At 47.2% G+C, this 14,446-nt stretch overlaps 1 long non-coding RNA gene across 1 annotated transcript in view; it reads right to left on the bottom strand.

Moving 5' to 3' along the window:
- Positions 1-3,623: 3,623 nt before the first annotated feature.
- Positions 3,624-14,446, bottom strand: part of LOC117519206 — a 17,888-nt gene continuing 7,065 nt past the window's right edge. Inside the window, exon 3 of the long non-coding RNA XR_004563208.1 lies at positions 3,624-3,635. This is a non-coding gene — a long non-coding RNA (uncharacterized LOC117519206). The remainder of the gene's footprint in view (positions 3,636-14,446) is intronic.

Genomic DNA, 14,446 nt, shown 5'->3' with positions numbered 1-14,446 from the left:
ATGGCACATATTGTCAAAGGGCATATATTGTCGCCACAACAATATATGCCATGTTCAAAGGCATCAGCACATAATGTCGCCGGCACATATTGTCCCAAGCAACAATGTATACTGACAATCAAGGCACATATCGTTGCAGGTCATCAGAGCAAGAAGTAAAACTTGATGCTTAACTATGAATTTTGGGGGGGTGGGGGTTCTCTGTCTCTTACACGCACACTCACTTGCTGTCATGATGTCTGCCAAGAACGCAATAAATCCACTGGTATTTATTTATTTAGTATGATGCTTAAATTCAGCGAGTGGTGTCCCTGATCTGAGGTCGTAGCCCAAAGGTGTTGTTTTTTGTTTTGTTTTTTTGAGAGTGGCCCTCGGGAGTGCTCGCGGCAGGGCGGCGGGGGAAGAAGGCCGCAGGAGGCTGTAGACAACCCCATCGCCGGAGACCATCACATGCTGACCGCTAACTCACGACATGGCAGGCGGCGCACGGAGGTCAAAAATGTAGGCTTCCCATGGATGCGCAGCGGGTTCGATTCTGGAATTTTAGCGCTGTGAATGTTGTGTGGGCTTCCTGCCAGCAGTACCGAATTCAGGACTTGGCAGCTCCGGTGTGTTCCAGATCCGTGGGCAGTGGAAATCGTGTGGGACCCGGCTCTTCTCTGGACAGACGTCTTCTATCCTCGAGCCTGCCCACCTGTCACCTCGTATTATTGACTATTGTTCTAAATTGCATTTGTCTGTTTTTTCCGTTGTGCACATTCACAACATTAAATTGTTGTATTTCGGCTGATCCATTGTCTGTTTATTTACGCCCCCTGTTGTGGGTCCATGTCACTACACTTTTCCCAACAGGATATCTCGGCCAACGTCATGGATCCCGAGGGGCGTCAACCATCGAGTGAACCACCAATGGCAACGCAGGGTGCACAGGCGCTGGCAGGAGGCGTGTTAGGTGAGCTGCAGCAAATCTTAACCACCTTCACTACTCGGTTGGACTTGGTGGCCGAGCAGAATGTTATTCTCAATTGAAGGATGGAGGCTCTCACCGCCTAGGTGGAAGCGCGCACGCAGGGCGCTGCTGCAGCACCTCCTCCTGCTGTTCAGGCGCTGAATACATTCGCTCGTCTTTTCACAGCGTCCTGTTATGTACGCATCAGATGCTAGCCGGGTAGCTTATGTGATAAATCTGCTTCGAGGAGAGGCACGTGCCTGGGCTACGGCGCTCTGGGAGCAAAATTCACGGCTCCTCACCACATATACTGGGTTCGTGAGGGAGTTTAAACAGGTGTTTGATCATCCCAATAGAGGCGAGACCGCTTCGACCGTGCTGCTGTCAATGAGACAGGGGCGTCGGAGTGCAGCCGAGTATGCAGTCAACTTCCGCATCGCGGCTGCGAGGTCCGGCTGGAATACTGTTGCACTCCGCGCCGCCTTCATAAACGGACTGTCTCCGGTCCTGAAGGAGCATCTACTGGCTAAGGATGAGCCGCGGGATTTTGACGGGCTTGTCGACCTGGTTATACGGTTGGACAACCGCTTAGAGGAACATCGTCGGGAGCGGGGCAAAGGGCGTGGCTGGGCGTGAGCTGTCCCTCTTCCTTCCGGGTCCGAAAGGGTGTCGCCGTCCTCACGCTCCACAGCCGGAGAGCTCCATGTGGCAACAGCTCCCCCTGCTGACGAAGCTATGGACACGAGCAGGGCAAAAGTAAAATCTAATGACAGACAACGGAGGCTGGCCCGCGGAGAATGTTTTTTCTGTGGCTCAAGTGAGCACCTACAAAGGAACTGCCCCAAACGGTTAAACTCCAACGCCCGCCCCTAGAGACTGGGCTAAAGGTGGGCCATAGCATTCACGCGGGGCGATCCCGTAGAGCCACACGCATCCCAGTGATGATCCTGAATGGGGATCTAACCCTTCACGCCCCAGCACTGGTGGACACGGGGTCGGAAGGGAATCTGCTGGATAGCAGATGGGCAAGGGAGGTGGGGCTCCCTCTAGTGGCTCTACCTTCACCATTGAAGGTACGGGCACTAGATGGCACCCTTCTTCCATTAATCACACACCAGACACAGCCTGTGACATTGGTTGTGTCTGGGAATCACAGGGAGGAGATTGTGTTTTATGTAACTCCTTCTACCTCCCGAGTGATTTTGGGTTTCCCATGGATGGTGAAGCACAATCCCCGGATAGATTGGCTGTCTGAGGTTGTGACGCAGTGGAGCGAAACCTGCCACCGGGAATGTTTAGGATCCTCGGTTCCACCCGGTGTGACAGCTAATGAGGAGGTCAAAGTCCCCCCCAATCTGACGGCGGTACCTGAGGAGTACCACGATCTTGCTGACGTCTTCAGCAAAGATCTGGCACTCACTCTCCCCCCACACCGGCCGTACGATTGCGCCATTGATTTGATCCCGGGCGTTGAGTACCCGTCCAGCAGGCTGTACAACCTCTCACATCCAGAGCGCGAATCAATGGAGACCTATATCTGGGACTCCTTAGCAGCCGGGTTGATCCGGAACTCCACCTCCCCGATGGGTGCAGGTTTCTTTTTTGTGGGCAAGAAAGACGGCGGACTCCGTCCATGCATCGATTACAGAGGGCTGAACGAAATCACGGTTCGCAACCGATACCCGTTACCTCTGTTGGATTCGGTGTTCACGCCCTTGCATGGAGCCCAAATATTCACTAAATTGGATCTTAGGAATGCATATCACCTGGTTCAGATCCGGAAGGGAGACGAGTGGAAGACGGCATTTAACACCCCTTTAGGTCACTTTGAGTACCTGGTCATGCCGTTCGGTCTCACCAATGCGCCCGCGACGTTCCAAGCCTTGGTTAATGATGTCTTGCGGGACTTCCTGCATCGGTTTGTCTTCGTATATCTGGACGACATCCTCATCTTCTCCCCGGATCCTGACACCCATGTCAAGCATGCACATCAGGTCCTGCAGCGGTTGTTGGAGAACCGGCTGTTTGTGAAGGGCGAGAAGTGCGAGTTCCACCACACTTCTTTGTCCTTCTTGGGGTTCATAATCTCCTCCAACTCCGTCGCCCCTGATCCGGCCAAGGTTGCGGCGGTGAGAGATTGGCCCAAACCGACGAGCCGTAGGAAATTGCAGCAGTTCCTCGGCTTCGCTAATTTCTACCGGAGGTTCATCAAGGGTTACAGCCAGGTAGTTAGCCCCCTGATGGCCCTTACCTCCTCTAAGGTCCCCTTCACCTGGTCGGATCGGTGCGACACCGCGTTTAGGGAGTTGAAACGCCGGTTCTCGACTGCGCCAGTTCTGGGGCAGCCCGATCCTAGTCGCCAGTTTATTGTTGAAGTGGATGCCTCTGACTCAGGGATAGGAGCCGTGCTGTCCCAGAGCAGGGAGTCCGATAAGGTCCTCCACCCTTGTGCCTATTTTTCCCGCAGGTTGACCCCGGCAGAGAGGAACTATGACGTCGGCAATCGGGAACTCCTAGCGGTGAAAGAGGCTCTCGAGGAGTGGAGACACTTGTTGGAGGGAGCTGCGGTGGCATTCATGGTTTTCACGGACCATAAGAACCTGGAATACATCCGGACCGCCAAGCGTCTGAACCCCAGACAAGCCCGCTGGTCACTGTTCTTCGGGCGTTTTGACTTCCAGATCTCCTACCGCCCCGGGACCAAGAATCAACATTCTGACGCCCTGTCCCGGGTCCACAAAGAGGAAGTCAAAACCGAGCTGTCAGATCCACCGGATCCTATCATCCCTGAGTCCACTATCGTGGCCACCCTCACCTGGGACGTGGAGAAGACCGTCTGGGAGGCTCTGGCACGAAACCCGGACCCAGGAACTGGCCCTAAGAACAGACTTTACATCCCACCAGAAGCCAGAGCTGCAGTCCTGGACTTCTGTCACGGTTCCAAGCTCTCGTGCCACCCAGGGGTGCGAAGAACCGTGGCAGTGGTCCGGCAGTGCTTCTGTTGGGCGTCCATGGAAGCCGACGTCCGGGAGTACGTCCAGGCCTGTACCACCTGTGCCAGGGGCAAGGCAGACCATCAAAGAGCACAAGGACGCCTCCAACCGTTACCTGTGCCTCATCGCCCCTGGTCCCACATCGGCCTGGACTTCGTCACGAGCCTCCCACCGTCCCAGGGCATGGCCACCATTCTCACGATAGTGGACTGGTTCTCCAAGGCGGCCCACTTCGTGGCCCTCCCGAAGCTCCCAATGGCCCAGGAGACTGCAGACCTCCTGGTCCACCATGTCATGCGTCTGCATGGGATTCCAGCCAACATCGTCTCAGACCATGGTCCCCAGTTCTCCTCGCAATTCTGGGGGAGTTTCTGTAGGGAGCTGGGGGCCACCGCAAGCCTCTTGTCCGGGTACCATCCCCAGATGAATGGACAGGCAGAGCGGGCGAATCAGGATTTGGAGCAGGCCCTCCGCTGCATGACCTCTGCGCACCCGACGGCCTGGAGTGACCATCTGGCCTGGATCGAGTACGCTCACAATAGCCAAGTTTCATCTGCCACTGGCCTCTCCCCGTTTGAGGTAGGTTTGGGGTACCAGCCCCACTCATGGAGGGGGAGGTCGGGGGCCTCCTTAGGTGGGCCTCGGTCCAGGCCCACCTAAGGAGGTGCCGTCAGGTGTGGCGCACTGCCTGCTCTGCCCTGCTGAAAGCTTGGACGAGGGCCCATGCAGACCGCCGGCGTTCCCCGGTCCCTGCATACCAGCCCGGGCAGGAGGTTTGGCCATCTACCAAGGACATCCCCCTTCAAGTGGAATCCCAGAAACTGAAGGACTGATTCATTGGACCATTCTACATATTCAAAGTCCTCAGTCCGGCCTGTGTTCCATGTTTCCCATATCAAACCCTACCGCACATCAACACTCTGCACCCCCGGACCGGGGCCGCCTCCTGCCTGGATCATAGACGGAGAGCCTGCCTGGACCGTGCGCAGGCTCCTGGACGTCTGTCAAAAGGGCCGGGGGTTTCAGTATCTGGTGGACTGGGAGGGTTATGGACCCGAAGAGCGCTGCTGGGTGAAGAGGAGCTTCATCCTGGACCCGGCCCTCCTGGCCGATTTCTACAGCCATCGTCCCGACAAACCTGGTCGGGCGCCAGGAGGCACCCATTGAGGGGGGGTTCCTGTTGTGTGGGCCGCTGAAGAGGAGGTACTGCTGGCCCACCACCAGAGGGCGTCCTGCCTGAATGGTGGGCTTCAGGCACGAGAGGGCGCCGCTGCCTCATGGAAGCAGCTGGAAATGACAGCTGTCCCTCATCACCACCTGACAGCTGTTCCTCATCATCACCATCTCCATAAAAGCCGGGCAGCAACTCCACCTCCCTGCCGAGATATCAGTCTACCTGGAAGGTAAAATTCTCAGCCGCTGTTGTGCCAATTGCACATAATCCTTTTCTGAACTATTTGCAGGAGTTCCTGTACCTCTATTTGCAGCTGGGAGCTGGGTTTTGTGGACGGTGGAGGAGTGACGACCTTCACTCCTCGCTCCACATACGATAAGTAGTGGTTCAGGCTCTGCCGTTAAATTGTTCCTGAGTTGGAGGTGGAGGTGTTCCCTCCAAGTGGATAAGAACTGATTGCTGAATGTTTTGCTGGGTGTGCACACACCCACCATAAACTGTTTTTGCTTCCTGCCAGCAGTACCGATCTTAAATTGGTAATCTTAACAAACATTAAATTGTTGTATTTCGGCTGATCCATTGTCCGTTCATTTACGCCCCCTGTTGTGGGTCCGTGTCACTATACTTTTCCCAACAGTGAATGCCAACTCAGAAGACACTATTTTCAGGAGATAATGGACTCTCTATCTAACGTGCCATAACCATGACAGAATTTGAGCTGAACATAGAGTTGTGATCGGATATTATGTGCACGTGATCAGATCCTGAGGGCAAGGAGACCTGCACATTATTCTCTAGCCGGTCATCTATACCTGAGGACTATGGAACTTGAAAATGTTCTCTGTCTGTCCATCTGTGTGAGGACAAGTGGACCTTTAATCCCTTGGCTGGAGATCACGTGCGCTTGCAATGCGTGCGTGGGGGCTTCTTTGATGTTGTGGACTTTTTATTTGGAAATTTTTACAACTGTGGGTGAGTAGCATGTTCATTTTTTCATCTTTTGCTTTGTGTTCCTATCAGTGGAGCTTTCAATGAAAGTAAAATTTTTGTTTTACTCTGATGGAGTCTGTGGGAATGGATCTGGATGTGCGTGCACAGCAGGCTGTTTTAGTGCACAGCTCAACTGTTAATTGTGGCTTTGTACAAGGACATGAAATATCACAGATCAGACAGATGTGATTATATCTGTGATATTTCACATCCATGTACAAAGCCGCAATAAACATTGATGTGGGTTAAAATGGTTGCTGCACTGTTTTAACCTGCATGTCAACTGTTTTATTACCGCTTTGTACATGGACGTGGAATCTCTGTGACATTGTTTTTCACAGGCAACATGATGACACAGATATATAAATATATGTATGTGTGTATTTAGATTTTTTTTCAGTTATATACAACACTTATAAGCCTTTATGACTCACGGCCGCAGGTGCACTAAATCTTCTCATGGCTGCTGCTTTCAGTGTGACTACATCAAAATGAACAGCTATCACTTAAAAACGAGTCATCATATTTCATTTATATAGCTCCAAAATCACAATAAGGTTCACTTAAGTAAGTTGTGACCTTACCAACCCTTAGAGCAAGCACACAGGCGGCAGTGGTAAGGGAAAAACTCCCTCTGATGATTTGAGGAAGAAACCTCAAGCAGACCAGACTCAAAGGAGTGACCCTCTGCTTGGGCCATGCTACTGACACAATTGACAAAACAAATATACAGGAAATTCTGGGCATCCATGCTGGTGCACAGGACAGATCATAACACAGCATCACACTTGTGTAAACTTTGGAATTAATCTGTGCCTCAGTTCTTAACGTTAGAAACAACATTCCATTGAAACGTGTGTTCCTAATAGTCACGTCACCGCCGTCGGAAACACCTGAGTACTCATGAGTACTTTGTTTTTGGAAGTCTCTGTAGTTGTTTGTTGCGTATGCCGTATACTTTGAAACCGGTCACAGAAGTGTACAAAGAAATCCTGGTGGATCATTGGATGGTCACAAACAGCCTAAATCTAAATTGTTATGTTTTCAGTGTGACATGTCCTTTAATAATAATAATATCAACTCCGTGGATAATGGATGTGGGTGGTCTTGAACCAGGAACCTTCTGCTGTGGGAACAAGAGCATTAACCACTTGTCCACCATAAAATATGGAAAAGAAATTTGCTAAATATGTGTTTTTTAATAAATAAAAATAAATAAATAAATAGAATTGTGACTCTTTTATATATGACTCATATATTGATTTGGCCCAAATTTGTGATTTCTTATTTTGTAAATTTCATTCATTTAATTTATTTATATAGCGCCAAATCACAACAAAGTCACCTCAAGGTGCTTCACACAAACAAAAAAAATCAGCATCAGAAAGACAACAAATACAGTACAATTTGTCAGCATTAAGCAACAAGAAAAACAAAGAAATAGTAAGGTGATCGTTGGCCACCAGCCCCAAGCCTCAGCAAAATACCTAGAATCAAAATAAAGTTGAGGCTGCAGCCCGCTCCGTTTCCTAATAAAATTAATTAAATGATTAAAAAGCATAGTAACATACTATGCCAGTAAGCTAGCCATACGAAAGGGAAAATAAGTGCGTCTTAAATCTGGACCTGAAAGTCTCTACTGTCTTGACTGTTTCATTGACGCAGGGAGATCATCCCTGCGTCCCTAATAAGAGAAAGCTCTATGACCCGCAGACTTCTTATTCACTCTAGGGACACAAAGTAGTCTTGCACCCTGAGAACGCAGAGCCCAGGCCGGTACATAGAGTTTAACTAGGTCAGCTAAGTAGGGAGGTGACATTCCGTGAACAATTTTATAGGTTAGTAGCAGAACCTTAAAATCTGATGTCACAGAGACAGGAAGCCAGTGAAGAGATTCCAAAATGGGTGTAATGTGGTCAAACTTTCTGCTTTGTGTCAAAAGTCTGGCAGCAGTATAGATGGAATCAATTGTTAGAAAGTGTTATAAATTGAGGCACACCGCCTTTTGGATTTGGAGGAATAAGGTCATCCTAAGTATTTTGAAAACAGTCTGGTGAAATAAACAGGAATTTGTATTTTTAGACCTTAGTCAATTGAAGGATCAAGCCTTCTGCATCTGCCCACTTCAGATCCAAACAAATGAAGAGGGGGTGACAAGATTTCAGATTGAACCAGACAACACAATCTTGAGGCATTAGTCACAGCTCTACAGGTTAGAGCCATATTGAAAAAGGGTGAAATAAACTTACTGCTTTATACTAAGCAAGTAGCTCTGAAAATAGAAGTTCCATGTAAATCTATTTATAAATGCTCCAGGGGGGAGGTCAGAAATTTCCCATTCATCCTTAAACGTGTAGTCCCCTTCAATTTTCCACAAAATGCCACATTGAAATCAACTTTTTACTAAGTGCCGTTATTTCTGGGCTATATCACACACACACACACACACAAAAATCACTTAATTTTATTGGTGTCACAGACTGAACGGTCCCCTCTACAGATCGGTCTGCCCTGCCAGCACTGCGTCATCAGCGATTTACCGATTATAACCTCATTTCTGCTTCAAACTGCACTCCAGTCATCATCTATCTCAGCGACACATATCTGAAGCTTTTGTAAAACAATCATTTCCACATAAATTCAGCATTAATTCATTATAAAAGATGGAGGAAGCGATCAGAGTGCCGCAGTTAACACGAGCTGCTAGCTGATGCATTCACTGCGCGTCCTGCCATTTCAAGGTGTCACGGAATATCGCTTCGTTTCTGGTTAAAACTGCACTCCAGTCATCATTTATCTCAGTGACAGATCTCTGAAGCTTTGACAACAATCATTTCCACAAAAATAAAGAATTATGTCATAATAAAAGACAGGGGATCGATCAGAGAGTGACACCAGCGCATCTGAGTCTGACTCTCTACCCCCAAACAGATCAAAGGGAATAATGTGATTATTAACCATCAGATGAAAAACCTCTTAAATCATTGTAGTCAGTTTTAAGCAGAAACGAGGCGATAATCTGTTAATCGTCGCTAGCGCTCTGAAATGACGCATGCGCAGTGAAGGCAGGGGGACCGATCTGTAGGGGTGACCGTTCAGTCTGCGACACTAGGAAAGTATTTATGTTGGGGGATTCCATGGAAAATGCATCAAATTCACTCAATGAGATCTTGCATCTGTGCCAGTACGTTTGAAGTTTATGCTGCATTCAATGGAAACTCAAAATGTCTGTCTTCCATCTTCGAAAAGTGCATGGGCAGCATGGTGGCATAGGTGGTTAGCACGCTTGCCTCCCAAATTCACCAGGTACATCTGGGTTGCATCAGGAAGAACATCTGACATAAAAATGTGTGCCTGATCAACATGTGGATCCACTGAGACAACCCCAAGCAAAAATGGGTGCAGCCACAAGGATACTGTATTTTCCAGACTATATATCCAAAAATTCATTATCAAAGAAGAAAAAAAAAAAACATGAGTCACATCTTTGTATAAGCTGTATTTACTTTCGAAACATGGTGCTACTGCTTCATGCAGCAAGAAGCAAAATTTCTCTGCACATTATTTACTCATATGGTGTATACCATGTTAGCAAGCAGGAGCTAATGGACTTATTAATGTTGCTGTATGAGGCAGACATAACTCAAGAGTCAACTGCTAGTCCAGTAATATTAGGCTATTTTTGTCCAAGGTCAGAACAAATTCATAGAAAGCTGAAAATTGCTGGATGCAATCCTTTAATCACCCTAAATAACATTCTAAAAGTCCCCATGTATCCTCGAGCTTTTCCTGGTATGACGTCATGATGCCATGAGTGTCCTGGATGTCAACAACAGTGTTTCACATATGTTCATCTTTTAATCATTTGCAGTGGTATATGTACCTTAATTGTTTGATAGACAAGATTGCTTCAAAATGAAAAACATATTACAAAATCAAGTGGATTTTGATTTTCTGCAATTCATTCAGTATTTTCCTGTCCTGCTGGACATAGATGACCCACCCGTTGCTCCTGACGAAGTGGAGGGCCTTTCTGGGTCCGTAACCGTGCGTGCAGCTCTTAGTGCAGCCAGTTCATTTTCCAAATCTTTAATTCGCTGTGACATGGCCTGTCTGTCGGCCTCATCCCGAGCTCCACTGTTACTGGCCGAATCCATCATGTGTCACCAGTGAGATGAAGTCTCACTCAGCCCCCGCCCCTGCTGTCTTTCTAACTTAAAGTCACTTCCCCACGTTTATATCCTGTTCGTGACGCCAGATGTTACCACAGGTAGTACATACAATGGACGAGAAATAAAATAAGGTTTAACAATATTTATTCTTTACATAGACAAGAAAGACCATGGTAAGTTACACTTCATCTTGATCTGACCAATCCAAAACCATACATTGAAAATGTAGAATCACAGCAAAACACTACAAACGTAGGTAAACCCGCAGTAACATGCATTAAGATTCACTTTAACCCAAAAACACTGCAGGCAAATGAGGTCGAAAATGGTCAGAATCTGAAGAGTGTAGCAGACAATGGGGAAGCGGCAAAACAAATACAACCAAGAAAAATAAAATAAAAATTAAGAAAACTGAGTTAGTCCGTTCATATAAATGCTATGTCACGGCATAATAGATGTCCTACTCTGAACGGACTAACTCGAACCAAAACACCAATTAAAACTGAAATAACAAAACCAAAAAAAAAGAAAAAAAAAAAAAAGACATAATCAGTAAAACTACAACTTTAATTACACGTTAAAATATTAAACACTGCATACCTGAGTTGTCGTTCTCCCACACCCAGTCACGCATTATCCATACAATCCCTCCAGTCTTCCTCAACAGTAAAAAAAAGCCTTGTCACACAAAATATATTTACAACCCGGATCACACCATAAAAACACACAAAAAGTTAAAATCATATTTACCAAATTGTCCAGGCAAACTTCTCCCACATGTGGGCCCAGCAAACACTCTGGTCACCCCACCGGAAACTGGCATCTCCGTGGCAAATCTACTTCCTTTTTTATAGGAAAATACTCAGGGGGAGGGTGACACCTAGTGGTGTCCTACGTTACAATACGTTAATATGTATATGGCGCACATCCATCATGTATAGTGGGTGTGAACAGTGCGCAATCAAACTGAAAATATGTGCTGCTGCGCCTGGCAGGCACGGAGCTGAATGGATCTCACCACTGTAATTTCCATATTATTACCCGATTACCATCTAAACTCTGTAGGTGTGATGTGGAATTGTATCCCAGGCCATGACAAGATTATTCAACATGAAACTCACCTTCAGCATGGAACCAGAACAGCACAGAGATCCAAACCACAGCCTGCAGTGAAAAGCCTCACCAGGCTGCTGTGTGCTGCATATAACCAAGCAAATAATGTGATAATCCAACTGACATCACAATGTACAGAGTTGCACTGTGCTCCTGAAGTAAGCAAAAAAATTTATGTTCGCTGGAAAGGCTGCATCTGACGCATGGTGTGACTGCTGTAAACATTCAGCCAAGGTGTGCAGTTGCACATGCGCAGCGCTGGAATGATCACTCAGCTGTGTGCATGTGTGTGTTCATACCTGCTGCATGAGCCACTAAGCATGTGCGCGGGGCACACATGCCATTGGACACCTTTGCTCAAAGTTTGCTGGCAGTGGGCCAACCAGTCACACCATGCATCAGACACACCTTGGACACATATGGCGTGAGTCCAGTCCATACGTTGAGTACCAGCAGGGACTGTGCAAAGGGAGGAACACAGCGCTCCCTCCCATTGGACAGCCAGCAGCGCCTTTTATGGCCATCTGACAGCAGTCTGCGTCATCTACCTGTTGTCCACATACGCTTTGGATGCCATCGTGCAGGTGTGGACAAGGTAATCTGGATGTGTTCTGACACGGCTTGACCGCGCCTCTTTCCCTCCTGACTACGTATGATTATGGCAATTTTTGCCATTTCAGCGTGGTTCCTGCACATTCTTGCCATGTGTTACGGGGCTTTACCATGTTGCTGCATCTTTGCTGAAGACACTTTTAGAGCTCATGAAGGATCCAAGCCATGAGTATTTGGCAACTTACATTCATACATCCCGCTGCAGATAAGCATTCCAAACAGATGCTCTTTACACCACTAGTTCATCTTTGTGTCTAATCCACGATAGGACCCATCGTCATCATGTGATGCCTTTCTAGGTGACTTGTAAATAAGTGAATAACACTAACCTGGAATCAAGCAGATGTCTTGCAATTTTTAGTTTGCCCAACTTGGACGTAAATGCCTTCAAATTATATTTTAATTTTGACTCCAGTTTTAGACACACAAATATTATAACTCAACAATCCAAATATTAGCACAAGACGGAATAATGAAATACTGATTGGTTTCCTCCATTTAGATGGTTGTTCTGGTTTCTACATTGTGAGAAAGACACACATTTGTTTTTCCAAGCCGATTTTCTGTCCATGGAAGTCCTGAACTCTGAAAGTACTGTGTGTCCTTTGTGTCCATGCAGGATGTGGCCTCAGATCTGAAGGTTTACAGATGCAAAGAGACGGACGGGGTGGAAGCATCAACACAGAGTGGAAGATTGGACTCAAAAGGCTCTGCCTTATTCTGTCTCTTGAGAACTCAGCTGAAGGTACAAAGTATATCACTTGCAAAAACACAAACAACAACATATATAACCTGATCCTACTGTCAAAAACCAAAGCAAACAGAAAACATTATTCACCAAAATGTCTCCTGGACTGGTTTGACTGCTGCAGAGACAGGGGATGGAAGAAATCCTAAGAGAAATCTGCTGGGAACAATGTGTTCACATTAAAACTGTAATTAAAGCAATTTTTAGTTGAACCAAATAAATACGCCACCACGCTAGATGATAGTAATTTTATTGAACATAAAAGTCAAAGTGAGTGTGTTAGACTGTGGCTGAGTTAAAGCATTGAAGTTGATCACTAATAAAGTGCACTTTTTGGGTCAGACCACACAACCACACGGAGCCTCTGCTCCGCTTCTGGCACACTCTGAGCCAGATCCCCACAGGTACAGTACTGCAACACAGCCGAGCACCACCCGGTGGACTGCTATCACAGTACGCTAGAGAAGACCGAGTGCAATCGCTCGTGCATAAGAGTTCATGGAAGATCAGAGAAAGATTCAGTCTGAGTGATTTCTAAAACAGATGGGACATGACTATTAATACGAGGTCTGTCCGTAAAGTATAGGTCCTTTTTATTTTTTTCAAAAACTATATGGATTTCATTCATATGTTTTTACGTCAGACATGCTTGAACCCTCGTGCGCATGCCTGAGTTTTTCCACGCCTGTCGGTGACGTCATTCGCCTGTGAGCAGTCCTTGTGGGAGGAGTCGTCCAGCCCCTCGTCGGAATTCCTTTGTCTGAGAAGTTGCTGAGAGACTGGCGCTTTGTTTGATCAAAATTTTTTCTAAACCTGTGAGACACATCGAAGTGGACATGGTTCGAAAAATTAAGCTGGTCTTCAGTGAAAATTTTAACAGCTGATGAGAGATTTTGAGGTGATTCTGTCGCTTTAAGGACTTTTCACGGTGCGAGACATCGCGCAGCGCTCTCAGGCAGCGTCATCAGCCTGTTTCAAGCTTAAAACCTCCACATTTCAGGCTCTGTTGATCCAGGACATCGTGAGAGAACAGAGAAGTTTCAGAAGAAGTCGGTTTCAGCATTTTATCTGGATATTCCACTGTTAAAGGAGATTTTTTAATGAAAGACGTGCGGGCGGATTGCAGCGTCGGCTCGCAGCCGCCGCGACGCTCCGTCACAGGAAAAACACCTCTGTTGGAAGCCTTGAGGACAAGTTGGAACATCTCCAGCTGATAAACAATTTCTCATATACTCACTCCACTGAAAGCCATCAAAAGCCAACTGGATTTTAACAAATGGTTATCAACACGGAGGTGTTTTTCCTGTGCCGCCGTGCCGCGTCGGCTGCGTCCCGACACGCGGACCCGTCCGCACGTCTTTCATTAAAAAAAATCTCCTTTAACAGTGGAATATCCGGATAAAATGCTGAAACCGACTTCTTCTGAAACGTCTCTGTTCTCTCACGACGTCCTGGATCAATAGAGCCTGAAATGTGGAGGTTTTAAGCTTGAAACAGGCTGATGACGCTGCCTGAGAGCGCTGAGCGACGTCTCGCACCATGAAAAGTCCTTAAAGCGACAGAATCACCTCAAAATCTCTCATCAGCTGTTAAAATTTTCACTGAAAACCAGCTTAATTTTTCGAACCGTGTCCACTTCGATGTGTCTCACAGGTTTAGAAAAAATTTTGATCAAACAAAGCGCCAGTCTCTCAG

This window comes from Thalassophryne amazonica, chromosome 10 (assembly GCF_902500255.1).
Source record: "Thalassophryne amazonica chromosome 10, fThaAma1.1, whole genome shotgun sequence".
NCBI lineage: Eukaryota > Metazoa > Chordata > Actinopteri > Batrachoidiformes > Batrachoididae > Thalassophryne > Thalassophryne amazonica.
Note: the sequence above shows the minus strand (reverse complement) of the source record. Positions and strands in the feature narration are given on the sequence as shown.